Raw genomic sequence first — 21,067 nt, 5'->3', positions numbered from 1 at the left:
GCCATGATAAGGTTGACAGCTGAAGGTTGCAGCCCACAGCTGTCAGTTTTGCCTGAGCTGATTATCAAAAAAAGAAGAGACCATGCACTGTCATTTAAAAAAAAATGTATTTATAGCACAGGTACTGACTGATGAATACTCACATTAGCGGTGCCTGCTCTCGCTATTATGTGTCAGCTGGCATAGGCTGATGATAGTAGTACTCTCTTATCAGCCAACATGTTTGATGGAAAGTAACCTTTTTACCGCTGGTCACAGCTGCTAGCTCTTGCTGTCATCTGACAGTGTGGGAACTGCAGCTCTCTGATAGGCCTGAAATGATCTTACACAATAGCTGTTAGGCAAGGTATTCCTTCAGCACCCTCAAAAACTTTTCCCTCCTTGTCAAAGTACCCCATATATCAGGGCCTGGGTGTTGGAAAGGACTGAAAAAACTGTCCCAGACCATTGATAGTGTTCCCCTGCCTCTGCTGCATCTGGTGTGTCTCCCTAGTCTCTACTCCTTGGTTGTCAAAGGAACTGTGACCTCTGCCACCAGCGTTGTCAGATGGGAATTTTTCAAATAATTCTTCAACTAGGGCCTTCTGGTACTGAAACATTTTATTAGACCTTTCAGCCAAGAGAAGGAGAGATGTAAAGTTCTCCTTGTAGAGTGGGTCTACAATGGTAACCAAACAGTAGTGTTGAGCGATACCGTCCGATACTTGAAAGTATCGGTATCGGATAGTATCGGCCGATACCCGAAAAATATCGGATATCGCCGATACCGATATCCGATACCAATACAAGTCAATGGGACATCAAGTATCGGAATGTATCCTGATGGTTCCCAGGGTCTGAAGGAGAGGAAACTCTCCTTCAGGCCCTGGGATCCATATTAAGGTGTAAAATAAAGAATTAAAATAAAAAATATTGATATATTCACCTCTCCGAAGGCCCCTGGACTTCACGCTGGTAACCGGCAGGCTTCTTTGTTTAAAATGAGCGCCTTTAGGACCTGCGAATGACGTCGCGGGTTCTGATTGGTCGCATGCCGCCCATGTGACCGCCACGCGACCAATCAGAAGCCGCGACGTCATTCGCAGGTCCTTAATTCCTAGAATTAGGAGTTTAGTGAATGAGAATGACGTCGAGGCTTCTGATTGGTCGTGTGGTGGTCACATGAGCGGCACGCGACCAATCAGAACCCGCGACGTCATTCGCAGGTCCTAAAGGCGCTCATTTTAAACAAAGAAGCTGGCCGGTTACCAGTGTGATGTCCAGGGGCCGCCGGAGAGGTGAGCATATCAATATTTTTTATTTTAATTCTTTATTTTACACATCCCTATGTATCCGATACCGATACCCGATACCACAAAAGTATCGGATCTCGGTATCGGAATTCCGATACCGCAAGTATCGGCCGATACCCGATACTTGCGGTATCGGAATGCTCAACACTACCAAACAGTAATTAGCGTTGGCCAAAATGTGTACAATGGAATGGTCATGGGAAAGGCAGTGAAACATAAACTCAGCCATGTGTGCCAGACTGCCAACAGCCAAAACTTCCCTGTCTCCACTAAGAGGATGACTGTCCATCTTCTCCTCGTCCTCATCTTTCTCCTCATCATTTAACTACAACCCTCTGCTGCTCACAAAGTCTTACCAACATATGTAACATTAAGTTCTAATATATGGTGACACTGCACACCAGTTGATGAGCAGTAATGTTGCAGATGCTACTGCAGCACTGCCAGGATGGCGGTAGCTGTAGCTGATTTGTGGAAATGGGTACACAAGCAGCACAATTGCTCTAGTAGCTCAGGCAGATCTGGATAGGTTTTGAGAAACTACTGAACCTCTAAGTTGAGCATGTGGGCCAGGCATGGTATGTGTGGAAGTTTGCCAAGCTTCAGAGCTGCCACAAGGTTACAGGCATTGTCTCACACCACATGACAATGTCCATTTGCAGGTTCAGGGGCGGGAGCCACAGATCAGTCTGGTCTGGTAGACCTTTCAACAACTCTGTGGCAGTGTGAAGTTTGTCACCTAAGAAGATTAGCTTCAGCAGAGTCTGTTGCCACTTTGCCATGGCAGTGATTCCAGTTTGTGACTGATGTTGACATTTCGGAGATAGAGGGTGAGAAGAAGGAGGTGCAGAAGCTGCTGTGGAAGGTGAGGGAAGCCCTGATTGAATGAGGGCCCACAATCCTTGATGTCTGCAGCACATGTTCCATCCCAAGGTCCAACTTGGTCCCAGCTTCAACAATGTACACCCAGTGTACCGTCATGGAAATATAGTATCCATGGCCACAAATTCTTGTCCACGTGTCCATGGTTAAGTGGACCTTCCTAATAACAGTGTTGGTGTTAGGGGTCGAGTTGCCTCCACTGCACAGGGGGAATCTCGCGCCATCTCCGCTGCGGTCTCCCATTCTTCTCCTGCCGCAGTGGAGCCTGCTCAGTGGAGACATCAGTCCCAGCGTCTTGCTCAGTCCCACTCTGTACAAAGAGTTACTGCTGCTTTTCCTGCTTCTGCCATTGAAGCCAGTGCTGGGCAGTGGTGAGTAGTGTTGAGCGATACTGTCCAATATTTGAAAGTATCGGTATCGGATATTATCGGCCGATACCCGAAAAGTATCGGATATCGCCGATACCGATATCCGATACCAATACAAGTCAATGGGACATCAAGTATCGGAAGGTATCCTGATGGATCCCAGGGTCTGAAGGAGAGGAAACTCTCCTTCAGGCCCTGGGATCCATAGTGAGGTGTAAAATAAAGAATTAAAATAAAAAATATTGTTATATTCACCTCTCCGGCGGCCCCTGGAACATCACCGCGAGGAACCGGCGTCCGGCAGGCTTCTTTGTTCAAAATGAGCGCCTTTAGGACCTGCGGAATGACGTCGTGGCTTCTGATTGGTCGCGTGCCGCCCATGTGACCGACACGCGACCAATCAGAAGCCGCGACGTCATTCCACAGGTCCTAAAGGCGCTCATTCTAGGAATTTATCTGAAGAATGACGTCGCGGCTTCTGATTGGTCGCGTGGCGGTCACATGGGCGGCCCGCGACCAATCAGAAGCTGCGACGTCATTCCGCAGGTCCTAAAGGCGCTCATTTTGAACAAAGAAGACTGCCGGACGCCGGAGACTCGCGGTGATGTTCCAGGGGCCGCCGGAGAGGTGAATATAACAATATTTTTTATTTTAATTCTTTATTTTACACCTCCGATACCGATACCCGATACCACAAAAATATCGGATCTCGGTATCGGAATTCCGATACCGCAAGTATCGGCCGATACCCGATACTCGCGGTATCGGAATGCTCAACACTAGTGGTGAGCAGACGCTTCTAGATCTAAGTACTGCTTTTCTCGTTCTGAGCATGCCCAGAGTAAGATCTCTCAGTGATCGAGGGTCACATGGTCAGATACTGCAGCTAAGGCCATTGGTCCTTTCAGGAAGGTCCTGTAGGTGCTCTGGCTTTGTTGCAGCCTCTCATTGGTCCTTCTAGGAAGGTCCTGTATGTGCTGCAACTATTTAAGGCTTGCATGGCCGCACGGCCATGTGCTAGTGTTGTTCTATGTTATGTGCTTTGCGCCAGTGTGGTCACGTAAGAGTGTGTTCAGGGACCCGGCTGAAATAAGCCCCTAGAATGCTGGCACCTCTGGCAAGGAGATTGTGTTTGTATGTATTCAGGGACCTGGATGAAATAAGCCCCTAGAATGCTGGCACCTCCGGCGAAGAGTTTTGTGTGCATGCGTGACCACTGACTGCTCTCTGTTTGGACAGTTAGCCTGTGCCTCTGTGAAGTTTAACAGGGCACAGTGCTTTGCTTTCACATCTACTCGGTGAATTAACTGAGTTAGTCTATACCGCGATATAGTGCCGCCGTTTGCTAGCAGCTGGTTCTCCTGCACGGTGGACCCTGGGCTGCGAACGCACCAATAACAATAAAAGCATTTATATTTACTTGGTGCGTTCCGCTAGCCCTAACAGTTGGTCAGGGCATGGCTGATATTATTCGATATGTGCCATTAGAAATAGTGATGGCTGGGGACCAAGTTTAAAGGGACAGTCGCAGCCATAAGGTTGCAAAAAGTTTCCATCTCCACAAGCCTACGTGTCAACATTTCCAAGTCAAGCAGTCTGGAAATTATGCCAATTAGTATTGTAACCCATGGTGGCTGCACATTTGCACTTGTATTCCAAGGACTGGGAGAGAGACAACTGGGACAAGGACATGGACATGGTTGCTGACGGTGTTTGTAAATGTACGACAGGTGCAGGGTGGGAGGCATGCTCACCTGCGTCATGGACAGGGGATTGGCGTGCATGTAGAAGATGGGAAGAGGCAATGGTGTCACACGCAGACACTGTTTCTGGACCCCGGCGTTTGGCCCAACTAGTGGAGTCTTTGCTGTCATGTGCCTGAGCTTGATGATGGTGGTCAGGCTGATTGTTGTGCTGCCCCTGCTGATGCTGGCATGGCAGATGTTGCATATGGTCTTTTTTGGTTTACGTGGACAGTCTTTAAAAAAGTGACAGACTCCAGGACACCTAACCCTTGGCCTGGTAACTTCACTCTTGTTGATGCTTTGGGAAACAGTTGCCTACCTTGTCTCTCTGGACACTCCATTGCATCATTTTGCCTGTTGTGGTGCTGTGGATTCCTCCCCCTCAGCGCTGCTGTCCTCGCTCAACATGTCACCTTCCAAGGTTGAGTCAGTGACTGGAGATGAGCTAATATTTCAATGTTCGGTTCGGATTGCAATATCCGAATTTGCAATATTCCCCAATTAATTAGTTGAATATTGGCTGAACATAACTGAACACCATTCATGTCAATGGGAGGCAAATACCATCGCATGCACAACACCTTATAATGGCCCTAAATGCTGCCAAAACACATAAAATTAGGGACAGAAACAAAGGAAAGTGGCCTCAATTCACCCACAGTGCAAATTGTAGCACGGCACTGCAGCAATCAGCCAGGCATGAGGTATTGGGGTCTGGGAAAGTCACAGTAAGACGAGGTGGGTAAGAGATCAATGTTGACCTCCTTTGCGGGTAGCCCCGATACCACATGTAACATCGCTACTTGCTTTCTTGCTGAGCCACACTCAGGTGGCACAAATATCAGTTTCGTAGACTACAATTTTCAGAAAAATTTAAGGAAAGTAATGTGGGTAGTTGACTCCAAGGAAGTGAGGCCTGACGTCTCAGAGGCCTACTGCAACTGGCAACATGCATGAAGACAACACAACCAGGAGTCTACACATTTTCAAAAATTTGCTGCAAACGCTACCAAAGTAAGGCTGGTTTCACATTTGCGTTTTTGCCGCTGCGTTTTAGCGCAAAAAAACACATGCGTTTTTTCCCTATACTTAACATTAAAAATGCATGCGGTTTTTTGCATGTGTTTTGCCACAGCATGCGTCGTTTCTATGCATGCGTTGTGTTGCAGAAATGCAACATGTAGTAATTTCTAGCGGCATTTTTTTGCCGCAAAAAAACGTATTGCTGTCTATGTAAACGCATGCGTTTTTAAGCACATGCGTTTGCATGCGTTTTAATAGAAAAACACAAGAATACACACTGATAAGCCAATCCCCAACCCTAACTCTAACCCTAAGGGATCCTAAGGGTTAGGGTTACGGTTAGGGTTAGGATCCCTTACGGTTAGGGTTACTGTTAGGATCCGTTAGGGTTAGGGTTAGGATCCGTTAGGGTTAGGGTTAGGATCCCTTAGGGTTAGGGCTAGGATCCGTTAGGGTTAGGATCCCTAGGGTTACTAGGGATCCTAACCCTAACCCTAACCCTAGCTATTTCTGTTCATAGTGGGGTTTCTTGTTGATTTCGATGATTGGCAGCTGTCACAAACTTCTCATCATGCATTTCAAAAACGCAAACGCAGAAAAAAAAACACATGTAAACGCGTCAAAACGCCGCGCTTGTATTAAAACATGCAAAAACGCATGCGTCTAAAAAACGCAGCGTTTAAACGCGTTTAAATGCATTTTTTCACCAAATGCGTTTGCGTTTAAAACATTGCGTTTTTAAACGCAAATGTGAAACCAGCCTAAGGCATGAATTTCAGCACAGTATATATAGTATAATATGGACTGACAGGTCTTCCACTATGCCCAATCCAGATGGACACCCAACCAGGAGTGTTCAGAAAATATCAAAATGGTATCAATTTCACCACAGTAGATATGGTATAATAGGGACCGACAGGTCTTCCACTACATCCAATCCAGCAGATGGACACCCAACTTGGAGTATTCACATTTAAACAAATGAGGGCCTTACACCACAGAAGTGGCATAAATTTCACGAGAGTAGAAATAGTATACTAGGGACGGACAGGTCTTCCACTACACCCAATCCAGCAGATGGACACCCAACCAGCCAGGACTGATCACATTTCCAAAAATTATTGGCAGACAATACCAAAGTAGCAGCAATTTTACCACAGTAGAAAAAGTACAATTGGGTCTGACTGGTCTTCAACTACACCAAATCAAGCAGATACCCAACCAGGAGTGTTCACATTTCCAAAAACTAACGGCAGACACCACCAAAGTGGCATCAATTTTACCAAAGTATAGATAGTATAATGGGGACCTACAAGTCTTCCACTATCACAAATTCATCAGATGGACACGCAACCAAGAGTGTTCACATTAAAACAAATGAGGGCCTTACACCAGTGGCATAAATTTCACGAGAGTAAAAACAGTATAATAGTGACTAGTGTTGAGCGATACCGTCCGATACTTGAAAGTATCGGTATCGGATAGTATCGGCCGATACCCGAAAAGTATCAGATATCGCCGATACCGATATCCAATACCAATACAAGTCAATGGGACATCAAGTATCGGATGGTATCCTGATGGATCCCAGGGTCTGAAGGAGAGGAAACTCTCCTTCAGGCCCTGGGATCCATAGTGAGGTGTAAAATAAAGAATTAAAATAAAAAATATTGTTATATTCACCTCTCCGGCGGCCCCTGGAACTTCACCGCGAGGAACCGGCGTCCGGCAGGCTTCTTTGTTCAAAATGAGCGCCTTTAGGACCTGCGGAATGACGTCGCGGCTTCTGATTGGTCGCGTGCCGCCCATGTGACCGCCACGTGACCAATCAGAAGCCGCGACGTCATTCCACAGGTCCTAAAGGCGCTCATTCTAGGAATTTATCTGAGGAATGACGTCGCGGCTTCTGATTGGTCGCGTGGCGGTCACATGGGCGGCACGCGACCAATCATAGTAACATAGTAACATAGTTAGTAAGGCCGAAAAAAGACATTTGTCCATCCAGTTCAGCCTATATTCCATCATAATAAATCCCCAGATCTACGTCCTTCTACAGAACCTAATTGTATGATACAATATTGTTCTGCTCCAGGAAGACATCCATGCCTCTCTTGAACCCCTCGACTGAGTTCGCCATCACCACCTCCTCAGGCAAGAAATTCCAGATTCTCACTGCCCTAACAGTAAAGAATCCTCTTCTATGTTGGTGGAAAAACTTTCTCTCCTCCAGACGCAAAGAATGCCCCCTTGTGCACGTCACCTTCCTTGGTATAAACAGATCCTCAGCGAGATATTTGTATTGTCCCCTTATATACTTATACATGGTTATTAGATCGCCCCTCAGTCGTCTTTTTTCTAGACTAAATAATCCTAATTTCGCTAATCTATCTGGGTATTGTAGTTCTCCCATCCCCTTTATTAATTTTGTTGCCCTCCTTTGTACTCTCTCTAGTTCCATTATATCCTTCCTGAGCACCGGTGCCCAAAACTGGACACAGTACTCCATGTGCGGTCTAACTAGGGATTTGTACAGAGGCAGTATAATGCTCTCATCATGTGTATCCAGACCTCTTTTAATGCACCCCATGATCCTGTTTGCCTTGGCAGCTGCTGCCTGGCACTGGCTGCTCCAGGTAAGTTTATCATTAACTAGGATCCCCAAGTCCTTCTCCCTGTCAGATTTACCCAGTGGTTTCCCGTTCAGTGTGTAATGGTGATATTGATTCCTTCTTCACATGTGTATAACCTTACATTTATCATTGTTAAACCTCATCTGCCACATTTCAGCCCAAGTTTCCAACTTATCCAGATCCATCTGTAGCAGAATACTATCTTCTCTTGTATTAACTGCTTTACATAGTTTTGTATCATCTGCAAATATCGATATTTTACTGTGTAAACCTTCTACCAGATCATTAATGAATATGTTGAAGAGAACAGGTCCCAATACTGACCCCTGCGGTACCCCACTGGTCACAGCGACCCAGTTAGAGACTATACCATTTATAACCACCCTCTGCTTTCTATCACTAAGCCAGTTACTAACCCATTTACACACATTTTCCCCCAGGCCAAGCATTCTCATTTTGTGTACCAACCTCTTGTGCGGCACGGTATCAAACGCTTTGGAAAAATCGAGATATACCACGTCCAATGACTCACCGTGGTCCAGCCTATAGCTTACCTCTTCATAAAAACTGATTAGATTGGTTTGACAGGAGCGATTTCTCATAAACCCATGCTGATATGGAGTTAAACAGTTATTCTCATTGAGATAATCCAGAATAACATCCCTCAGAAACCCTTCAAATATTTTACCAACAATAGAGGTTAGACTTACTGGCCTATAATTTCCAGGGTCACTTTTAGAGCCCTTTTTGAATATTGGCACCACATTTGCTATGCGCCAATCCTGCGGAACAGACCCTGTTGCTATAGAGCCCCTAAAAATAAGAAATAATGGTTTATCTATTACATTACTTAGTTCTCTTAGTACTCGTGGGTGTATGCCATCCGGACCCGGAGATTTATCTATTTTAATCTTATTTAGCCGGTTTCGCACCTCTTCTTGGGTTAGATTGGTGACCCTTAATATAGGGTTTTCATTGTTTCTTGGGATTTCACCTAGCATTTCATTTTCCACCGTGAATACCGTGGAGAAGAAGGTGTTTAATATGTTAGCTTTTTCCTCGTCATCTACAACCATTCTTTCTTCGCTATTTTTTAAGGGGCCTACATTTTCAGTTTTTATTCTTTTACTATTGATATAGTTGAAGAACAGTTTGGGATTAGTTTTACTCTCCTTAGCAATGTGCTTCTCTGTTTCCTTTTTGGCAGCTTTAATTAGTTTTTTAGATAAAGTATTTTTCTCCCTATAGTTTTTTAGAGCTTCAATGGTGCCATCCTGCTTTAGTAGTGCAAATGCTTTCTTTTTACTGTTAATTGCCTGTCTTACTTCTTTGTTTAGCCACATTGGGTTTTTCCTATTTCTAGTCCTTTTATTCCCACAAGGTATAAACCGCTTACACTGCCTATTTAGGATGTTCTTAAATATTTCCCATTTATTATCTGTATTCTTATTTCTGAGGATATTGTCCCAGTCTACCAGATTAAGGGCATCTCTAAGCTGGTCAAACTTTGCCTTCCTAAAGTTCAGTGTTTTTGTGACTCTCTGACAAATCCCCCTAGTGAAAGACAGGTGAAACTGTACAATATTGTGGTCGCTATTTCCTAGATGCCCGACCACCTGCAGATTTGTTATTCTGTCAGGTCTATTAGATAGTATTAGGTCTAAAAGTGCTCCTCCTCTGGTTGGATTCTGCACCAATTGTGAAAGATAATTTTTCTTGGTTATTAGCAGAAACCTGTTGCCTTTATGGGTTTCACAGGTTTCTGTTTCCCAGTTAATATCCGGGTAGTTAAAGTCCCCCATAACCAGGACCTCATTATGGGTTGCAGCTTCATCTATCTGCTTTAGAAGTAGACTTTCCATGGTTTCTGTTATATTTGGGGGTTTGTAACAGACCCCAATGAGAATTTTGTTACCATTTTTCCCTCCATGAATTTCGACCCATATGGACTCGACATCCTCATTTCCTTCGCTAATATCCTCCCTTAAAGTGGACTTTAGACAAGACTTTACATAGAGACAAACCCCTCCTCCTCTCCGATTTTTATGATCCTTTCTAAACAGACTGTAACCCTGTAAGTTAACTGCCCAGTCATAGCTTTCATCTAACCATGTCTCGGTTATTCCCACTATGTCAAAGTTACCTGTAGATATTTCTGCTTCTAGTTCTTCCATCTTGTTTGTCAGGCTTCTGGCGTTTGCGAGCATGCAGTTTAGAGGATTTTGTTTTGTTCCAATCTCCTCGCTGTGGATTGTTTTAGATATGTTCTTACCTCCCTTCTGAGTATGTTTTCCTCAGAAGCCGCGACGTCATTCCGCAGGTCCTAAAGGCACTCATTTTGAACAAAGAAGCCTGCCGGACGCCGGTGACTCGCGGTGATGTTCCAGGGGCCGCCGGAGAGGTGAATATAACAATATTTTTATTTTAATTCTTTATTTTACACCTCCGATACCGATACCCGATACCACAAAAATATCGGATCTCGGTATCGGAATTCCGATACCGCAAGTATCGGCCGATACCCGATACTTGCGGTATTGGAATGCTCAACACTAATAGTGACTGACAGGTTTTCCACTACACTCAATCCAGCAGATGGACATCCAACCAGGAGATTTTTTTAAAAATGAGGATAATAGAAAAAATTGGATTCCGGCTCAACAGGACTGGATCTTCTTTTTCTTTTTTTCAAAAGAAAATATGGTGCATATAAAAGAAAAATTTACATGGTCGATATGACCCAGTCGACGCGTTTTGACTGCACTAAGCAGTCATATTTAGGGTTGAGCGACTTTTAGTTTTTTAGGGTCGAGTCGGGTTTCGTGAAACCCGACTATCACAAAAGTCGAGTCAAGTGGAATCGGCCGATTATCGCGAAAAGTCGGGGATCGACCGAAACACGAAACCCAATGCAAGTCAATGGGGAAGCATAGTCGGCAGTGAGTGGAGGCCAGGAAAACACCTACAGTGCCCATTTTAATGGCAAAAACATCCATTCTTGTTACTGAAGCTTGTCAATCTTAATTTACCTTATAATAATAGTTAGGCATTGGAAATTGGGGGTCATTTGGCTAAAGTTGTGGGGGGTAGGGCTGGTTCAAGTATTTAGTGGGCCCAGGTAATCTGGACCACCTCAGGGCAGTGGAGCAGGGAGAGGTAAGTATTTAAACTTTGCACGTGCTGTGATCCTGAGCAAGCAGGGGGGGCCCACTCGTTGGCATTGGCACTGGCACAGGGCCCCTCAAAGTACGGCGGTGTGTTTGCATGGCGGGGGCGCCTCCCACCGGCAGCGACACTTTTTGCGTACTATGAGGGGCCCTGTGCCAGTGACATCGCCAACGAGTATTCCCCCCCCCTACCTGATGAAGGAACCTGCACTTTCATCTGCACCTTCCTCTTTGTCCCCGTGTAAGGTGTTATGGTATGCGGGAAGGGGAACCTGACTTTCAGTAGGGTCACATTCTTGCTGTGTAGCGTGCACGGGGAATGTAGCGTTCTGGGTCAATGTGCCAGCAGACTCATCTATCACTGGCTGGGCAATGAGCAGGATGAGGAGGAAACAAAGATATAGGCCCAAAGAATAAAGTGGGCTAAATGCAGTTCAAAATTGGTAACAGGACTAACCAGGGGGCATTGCTTTGTTCAGTGGAGTACAACTGTAATGAGAGGCTGACACAGTGAGTAGGCCCAAATCAGTAAGTAGGCTAAATGCAGTTCAAAATTGGTAACAGTAGTATACAGGTGGCACTGGTTTGTTCAGTGTAGGAGAACATCAAGGAGCGGCAGACACCGTTGGTAGGGCCAACAAAACAAGTAGGCCAAATGCAGTGTTATATTAAAAAAAATTTAATTAGAGCCTGAAGATAGAAGCTAGGGAAAGGCAACCTGGAGAACACCTTGGAGCGTAAGACACCGTTTGTAGAACCCAGACCCAACTTGTAGGCCTAATGCAGTGTTGTTTCAACAACTGTTTAATGAGAGCCTGAAGACTGAAGCTCAGGAAAGGCAACCAGGAGAACACCTTGGAGCGGCAGACACTGGTAGTAGGCCCCAACCCAACTAGTAGCCCCATTGCAGTTGTTCGATTAAAAAACTATTTAATAAGAGCCTGAAGATTGAAGCTCAGGAAAGGCAACCAGGAGAACACCTTGGAGCGGCAGACACCATTAGTAGGCCCCAACCAAACTAGTAGCCCCACTGCAGTTGTTCGATTAAAAAACTATTTAACCAGAGCCTGAAGATTGAAGCTCAGGAAAGGCAACCTGGAGAACACCTTGGAGCAGCATACACCGTTAGCAGGCCCCAACCAAACTAGTAGCCCCACTGCAGTTGTTCGATTAAAAAACTATTTAACGAGAGCCTGAAGATTGAAACTCAGGAAAGGCAACATGGAGAAAACCTTGGAGCGGCAGACACTGGTAGTAGGCCCCAACCCAACTAGTAGCCCCACTGCAGTTGTTCCATTAAAAAACTATTTAACAAGAGCCTGAAGATTGAAGCTCAGGAAAGGCAACCAGGAGAACACCTTGGAGCGGCATACACCGGTAGTAGGCCCCAACCCAACTAGCAGCCCCGCTGCAGTTGTTCGATTAAAAAACTATTTAACAAGAGCCTAAAGATTGAAGCTCAGGAAAGGCAACCAGGAGAACACCTTGGAGCGGCAGACACCGTTAGTAGGCCCCAACCAAACTAGTAGCCCCACTGCAGTTGTTCGATTAAAAAACTATTTAACAAGAGCCTGAAGATTGAAGCTCAGGAAAGGCAACCTGGAGAACACCTTGGAGCGGCATACACCGTTGGTAGGCCCCAACCCAACTAGTAGCCCCACTGCAGTTGTTCGATTAAAAAACTATTTAACAAGAGTCTGAAGATTGAAGCTCAGGAAAGGCAACCTGGAGAACACCTTGGAGCGGCATACACCGTTAGTAGCCCCCAACCCAACTAGTAGCCCCACTGCAGTTGTTCGATTAAAAATCTATTTAACAAGAGCCTGAAGATTGAAGCTCAGGAAAGGCAACCTGGAGAACACCTTGGAGCGGCATACACCGTTAGTAGGCCCCAACCCAACTAGTAGCCCCAATGCAGTTGTTCGATTAAAAAACTATTTAACGAAAAGGAATTCTCAGTGGAGGAGGTGTCTGAAACCATTAGCGCTTTGAAACAGGGCAAGAGCCCGGGCCCTGATGGGTTCTCGGCAGGCTTCTACAAGTCGTTCAACACATTGCTTAGTCCAATACTTCTGAAGGTCTGTAATTTTGTCTCTCTTGGGGGTTCATTCCTTACACAGGCACTCATCGCTCACATAACAGTTCTCCCTAAGCCTGGCAAGGACCCTTCTACGTGTGATAATTACCGCCCGATCTCTTTAATAAATCTGGATATTAAAATATATGCAAAAATGTTAGCCAATAGACTATGCCCCCTTTTACCAAAACTAATAAACCAGGACCAGGTGGGCTTTGTTCCAGGGCGAGAGGCGAGGGACAACACAATCCGAACTATCTCTCTAATTGACAGAGCGGGCAGAGAGGGGGACCCCCTGTGTATCATGTCAATAGATGCTGAAAAGGCCTTTGACCGGGTCCATTGGGAATTTATTTCCCAGACTTTAGAGGAAATTGGCCTAAAAGAGAACATGCTGCGTAGGATCTCCGCCCTGTATTCTTCTCCTAGTGCTCAGGTCAAGGTAAACGGTTCACTATCGGAAATGTTCCCGATCAGAAATGGTACAAGGCAGGGGTGCCCTCTCTCTCCCCTCTTATATATCCTAACAATGGAGCATCTAGCCGTGGCCCTGAGAAATAACCCATCAATTAATGGTATAAAATTACGTTCTGAAGAACATAAGCTAGCACTTTTTGCAGATGACATCCTGCTATATATTACGTCCCCCTCTACGAGCCTACCAAACATTATTTCAGAGCTACATAAATTTGGCCACCTAAGTAACTTCAAAATGAATTCCCATAAATCCGAAATCCTAAACATATCACTCCAACTTCCCCTGGTGGATCAATTAAGGAGGGCTTTCCCATTTAAATGGAGCTTTGATTCCCTTACATATTTAGGTATCAAAATTACAAACAAAACGTCTAAACTGTTTGAAACCAACCTTGCGCCAATCTTACAGAAAACAAACTCAGACTTGGAGAAGTGGCACAGGCTACAATTGTCCTGGCTGGGTAGGATCAATGCAGTGAAGATGGACCTCCTGCCTGAATTTCATATACAACATTGAGTAGATCTAAATCGACAGGTGGACTGGGTCTCCCGGACCTCGCGATTTATAGTTATGCATCAATGGGAACTTGTATCCTAGACCTTTATCATAGTAAAAACAACAAAAAGTGGGTTAACTTAGAAAATGATCTTAATGGACGCGACTCCCAAATTGTACTTTGGAAAGGAGGCAAGGGGTTAGGGCCAGACATCTACATGCCCTTCCTTACGAGAAACTTGTTGCTTCTTATCAAAAATCGAAATAAAGACTTTCAGATCACAACCCTCCCGGGCCCCTTAATTCCAATTTACGACAATTCTGCTTTTCCGGCAGGGCAGAATAGAGAGACATTTCTAAATAAGAGAAAAGAGTCAAAACCCATCATCCACGACTATTTAAATGAGACAGGGATGAAGTCCCTCAGGGAACTATTCCAAGAGGAGGAATCATGCTCTGTTGACTGGTTCTTCTATGAACAACTTAAAAGTTATATCCACTCAATCTCTAAACAAGCCAACATCAACAGGCCGCTAACTCCCTTTGAGAAGCTTTGCATATCAGCAAACCCCCCAGATCATACTGTCTCGCTGCTTTATAAAATCTTCCAAGAAGGGAGGGCTTCGCTGCAGGGTTGGCCATTATTTTTCTCAAAATGGGAGGGCGATCTGGGAAGACCCTTGTCATCTGAAGATAGGGAAAAAATTCTTCTCTTCTCTTCCAGATCGTCATTATGCGCAGTATCACAGGAGAGGAGCTATAAGATTCTAGCAAGATGGTATAGATGCCCCTCCATGGTGCATGCGGTGTTCCCCACGACTCCTGATCTCTGTTGGAGATGTTTAAAAGAAATAGGTTCCTACATGCATATCTGGTGGGACTGCCCCCCCCATAAGGGATTTGTGGCTGGCCGTCTTTGAACTTCATAATAAGTTGTCTATCACACAGATCCAACCTTCAGCAGGTTTAGCTTTGCTGTCTCTATGCAACTTGTCAATATCTAGGTTCAAGAGGGGCATCCTAAGACACTTTCTTACCGCAGTCAGAAATTTGATCCCTCGGTTTTGGAAACAAGAAAAATTTCCTTCCCGTACAGATTTTGTGGCAGAACTTAATAACATCTATAGAATGGAGCAGTTGATAAATCAGTCACCAGGTAACACAGAGAAAACTTACAACATATGGGCCCCTTGGATCGCTTTTAGGGAAACAACTGAACTAGATCTCTGGGTTTCCAGAACCCGACACACTACATAGCCTATTCTCGTATGCTTCCGAGCCGTTCCTCGGCATGCGTTCTGTCCGCTGGGATATGGGGGCAGCCACACTCCTTCCCTGAACCCCCCGCACCCTCATCCATCCTTCTTTTCTTCTTCCCACCCTCTTTTCTTTCCCCTTCCCTACTTTCTATGTTTGTCCTCCTCATAACTAGTTCAATTATACATATCGTATTTTGAATATTCACAAAGAAATCTAACAATTGGTACCAATTATCCCGGCTGTTTTTATTGTTATCAGCTCATGATTTCGTGATAGCCAGGAGCATTGTTGATCAGAAAAGTTAAATCATAAGACATAAATGCTGTAACTATGCTCCCCTTGTTCGACTTAAAATTACTGCCTATCATTGCACAGATTTACCAGTTTGTAACGTTTGCCTTTGTTCTTTATTGCTGTGACCAATAAAAATGATTTATACAAAAAAACTATTTAACAAGAGCCTGAAGATTGAAGCTCAGGAAAGGCAACCTGGAGAACACCTTGGAGCGGCAGACACCGTTAGTAGGCCCCAACCAAACTAGTAGCCCCACTGCAGTTTTTCGATTAAAAAACTATTTAACAAGAGCCTGAAGATTGAAGCTCAGGAAAGGCAACCTGGAGAACACCTTGGAGCGGCAGACACTGGTTGTAGGCCCCAACCCATCAAGTAGCCCCACTGCAGTTGTTCGATTAACAAACTATTTAACAAGAGCCTGAAGATTGAAGCTCAGGAAAGGCAACCTGGAGAACACCTTGGAGCGGCATACACCGTTAGTAGGCCCCAACCCAACTAGTAGCCCCTCTGCAGTTGTTCCATTAAAAAACTATTTAACGAGAGCCTGAAGATTGAAGCTCAGGAAAGGCAACCGGCAGAACACTTCGGTGCGGCAGACACTGGTAGTAGGCCCCAACCCAACTAGTAGCCCCACTGCAGTTGTTCCATTAAAAAACTATTTAACGAGAGCCTGTAGATTGAAGATCAGGAAAGGCAACCAGGAGAACATCTTGGAGCAGAAGAATCAGTTTGTAGACCACAACGAAACTTGTGGCCCCAATGCTGTTTTATAATTCTGACAGGCTGAAAACCAGGGTTAAACTGTTCGACAACCTTGAAGGGACCCAAGTAGCAAGGTGCAAACTTAGTGGACTCAACACGCAGCCTGATGTTACGGGCAGAGAGCCACACTAAGTCGCCAGGAGCAAAGGTCGGAGCGGGGCGCCGATGAGCATCGGCGGAGGACCTCATTCTCTCCTTGGAGGCCCGAATGACATCCTGAGTGCGGTCCCAAATGTTCCGTGCCTCCACAGCCCAGTCTGCCACCCTGGAGTCAGCGGAAGACACGGGCATTGGCACAGGGGCATGTGGATGTTGGCCATAATTTAGGAGGAATGGAGTCTGATCGGTGGTGTCGGCTACGGCGTTGTTAAGCGCAAACTCTGCCCACGGTAGCAAGGATGCCCAGTCATCCTGCCTGGCAGAAACAAAATGTCATAAATATGTAACCAGGGTCTGGTTGGCCCTCTCTACCAACCCATTCGTCTTGGGATGATATGCCAAAGAGAGATTCAACTCAATACTGAGTAGACGACAAAGCTCTCTCCAGAATCGAGACGCAAACTGGGGACCCCGGTCACTAACAATTTTGACTGGCATACAGTGTAGGCGAAAGATATGTTTGATGAACAACACTGCCACAGCACGTGCAGAAGGTAGCCGTGGATGAGGCACCAAGTGCACCATTTTGGAAAAATGGTCGGTGATCACTCAGATAATGGTGCAGCTTCGAGACTTGGGTAAGCCCACCACAAAATCCATCCCGACCATCTCGCAGGGCCTGTCCGCCACCGGTATGGGATAAAGCAACCCAGCTGGCCATTGCCAAGTAGACTTGTTCTTGGCGCAGGGGACCCATGCCCGAACATAGTCTGCGACGTCACGAGCCATATGCGGCCACCAGTACGTCCTCGCCAAGAGCTCAGATGTCCTCTTGGTCCCGAAGTGTCCACCCACCATGGACGAGTGAGCCCAAGAGAGAACCTCAGGTCACAAATTAGATGGAACAAAAGTCTTGCCTGGGGGCACAGACTCTAGCAAAACCGGAGCCACCGTTCTCAGGCTCTCTGAAGGGACAATAAGCCGAGGCTCCTCTGATGATGATGATGATACTACAGAGCGAGAAAGAGCATCGGCACGAACGTTCTTCTCCCTGGAAAGAAAATGGAGGGTGAAATGGAACCGGGAGAAGAACAGGGACCATCTAGCCTGACGAGAATTTAGCCGCAGGGCTGTCTGTAAATACACCAAGTTCTTGTGGTCTGTGAACACCTGGAAGGGAAAGCGAGCTCCCTCCAGAAGATGTCTCCACTCTGAGAAAGCCAACTTCATAGCTAGCAACTCCCTGTCCCCGATGGAATAATTCCTCTCCGCTGGTGAAAAGGTCTTAGAGAAGAAGAAGCAAGGATGCTTCCGACTTTTAGCATTCTTTTGGAAGAGGACTGCTCCAGCACCAAAAGATGAGGCATCCACCTCCATAATAAATGGCTTATCTACATCGGGGCGATGCAGAATGGGAGCGCTAGCGAAGTGTGACTTAATCAAGAGAAAGGCTTTGGAGACCTCCTCCGACCACAACTTGGGATTTGCCCCCTTCTTGGTGAGGGCAACCAAGGGAGCTACCAAAGTTGAGAAGTGGGGAATGAACTGGCGATAGTAATTAATGAACCCCATAAAGCACTGCACCGCTTTGAGAGAATGGGGTTTCTGCCAGTCCATCACAGCCTGTAGCTTGGCAGGATCCATAGCCAATCCCTGGGCAGAGATGATATAGCCAAGGAAAGGCAAGGACTCCTGCTCAAACACACACTTCTCCAACTTGGCATAGAGGGAGTTAGCCCGTAGGAGGTCGGAGACCTTGCAAACATATATCCGGTGGGAGTCTATATCTGGAGAGTAGATGAGAATGTTATCCAGATAAACTACGACCGAGGTGGAAAGCATATCCTGGAAGATGTCGTTCACAAAGTCTTGGCAAACGGCTGGGGCATTACAGAGCCCGAAGGGCATCACCAGATATTCATAGTGCCCATCCCAGGTGTTAAAAGCTGTTTTCCATTCGTCCCCCTCACGGATGTGAATCAGGTTGTAAGCACCCCGCAGATCTAATTTAGTAAATATCTTTGCTCCCAGTAGCCTATCAAAAAGCTCAGATATCAGGGGCAAAGGATACCTATTCTTAACGGTGATGGCGTTAAGACCCCTATAATATTTGCATGGGTGTAGTTCCCCATTGTTCTTCTGCACGAAAAAAAAACCTTGCCCCAGCAGGTGACACTGACTTCCTGATGAACCCCCTTGCCAGATTCTCTTGAATGTACTGAGACATTGCCTCCATCTCCGGGAGAGATAACGGATAGAGTCGACCTCGGGGAGGCTCAGCACCAGGCAAGAGATCAATAGGACAGTCATAGGGGCGATGGGGCGGAAGGGTCTCCGCCGCCTTTTAGGAGAACACGTCCGCATAGGACCAATATTCCTTGGGGAGAGAGGATAGATCTGTGGCTACCTCTGTAGTAGCAACCTGAACGCACTCCCTCTGACACCTACCCCCACAAGATTCACCCCATCCCAGAATTCTGCCTGAGGACCACTCGATATGAGGAGAGTGGTACCGTAGCCAAGGTATCCCCAACAGGACCTCATCAATTCCTTAAGGAATGACGAGCAGAGATATAATCTCCTGATGGGATGGCGACATGGACAGAGTAAAAGGGATGGTCTGGTGTGTTATCTGTGAGGGCAGTGTCGACTCATTCACCACTCGTACCGTTACTGGTTGAGCTAGCATAACCAGGGGTTTTGCGTGACGTTGGGCGAAGGCAGAAGACATAAAATTGCCCTCCGCCCCAGAATCCACGCAGAGCTCTACCGAGTGAGTGAATGAGCCTATTGTTATTGTCCCCTTAAAGGACAATTTGGAGGCAAACGTCGCCATGTCTAGTGTACCTCCACCTACTACCACAAGACGCTGATGTTTCCTCGACCGCTGGGGACATCTGGTGGCAAGATGTCCTGACTGCTGGCAAACATGACAAACCTGGAGTGTACGAGCGGTCCGGGACTTAGATCCCGCTCTTGACACTTCCATGGCCTCATGTGACTGAGGGACCTGGACTGGAGATTCCAGAGGTTTGGCGAAGGTGGGAGCCAGCCGAAATCTCTGCCTACACTGGGCTCGCTCTAACCTCCGCTCATGAAAACGGAGGTCAATACAAGTGGACACTGCTATTAACTCCTCCAGTGTGGCGGGAATCTCCCTAGTGACCAGAGCGTCCTTCACATGGTCAGCCAGCCCCCTCCAAAATATTGGAATTAGGGCTTTATCCGACCACTCCAGCTCAGATGCTAGGGTGCGGAAGTGGACGGCAAAATGGCTGACCAAGGACGAGCCCTGAGTCAATGCCAACAGTTGGAGCACCATATCATGGGTGACACGAGGTCCTAAAAAGACCTGTTTCAGAGTGCTCAGGAAAAACGAAGCAGTCTACACCACATGATCGCCACGCTCCCACAGTGGCGTAGCCCACTCCAACGCCCTGTCCGACAGGAGAGACACAATAAATCCCACCTTTGCCCGCTCTGTAGGGAAACGAGAGGCCAGAAGCTTGAGATGTATAGAGCACTGACTCACGAAACCCCTACAAGACTTACTATCACCAGAAAATTATTCTAGCAGCGGGAGGCTAGATAGAGTCGATACAGGGGTGGCAGTGGACAAGCTTGCTGCAGCCACGCTAGCAGCTTGAACAGCAACTGCAGTTACATCCACAGCTGAGGTTGTGCGCTCGAGAGCCACCAACCTACCCTCCAGCTGCTGGATGTACTGCAAGGATTGCTGTTTGTCCGTCATTACTAGCCAGACCCTGGCGCTAGTGTAATGTTAGGGCTACCGGAACGCACCAAATAATAGGATAGGTAGAATAAGGTGTGTTCGCAGCCCGGGGACCACCGTGCAGAGATGGAACCTGCTGCCAAGTAATGACGGACTATATGGCGGTACAATGTGAATACATACATGGGATAACTTCACCCTGTGTGAAGAAAGTGAACCCTGTTAAGTCACAGGGCCGTGGCACCGCACACAAGAGCACAAGCAAGGAGTCTCCGATCTCAGTCCTAAGACTTGGGATCTGAGTCTGTGTAGACTACTTGCGGTCGACACCACAACTGGGGTGTCAGCGTAACCAAAATAATAACTAAAGAATGCACGAGAGTGCGTGCGGTGCCGCACTGGCGGACGACACTAACCATCCAGGCTTGGGTCAGGAAAGCGCTGTGAAAGCGCACGGCGCCGCACTGGCAGACACAGCAACTAGACGCTGTATTTGTGTGTAACGTGCTGTTGGGTAAGTCGGGCACTAGACAGCAATCATCCACCTTCCGCGAACAGTCATCCAATAGGGAGGTTTTTTAAAGAGCGACTTTCACTCACAACACACACACGTTTACAAATGTACACTAGCGTGTGGCCGTGCGGCCATGCGAGCCTTATATAGCTGCAGCAAGTAAAAGACCTTCCTAGAAGGACCAATGAGAGACTGCCATACCTGAGCATGTGACCCTAAATCTCCACTGAGAGATCTTGCCCTGGGC

Source organism: Ranitomeya imitator, chromosome 1, assembly GCF_032444005.1.
Source record: "Ranitomeya imitator isolate aRanImi1 chromosome 1, aRanImi1.pri, whole genome shotgun sequence".
NCBI lineage: Eukaryota > Metazoa > Chordata > Amphibia > Anura > Dendrobatidae > Ranitomeya > Ranitomeya imitator.
Note: the sequence above shows the minus strand (reverse complement) of the source record.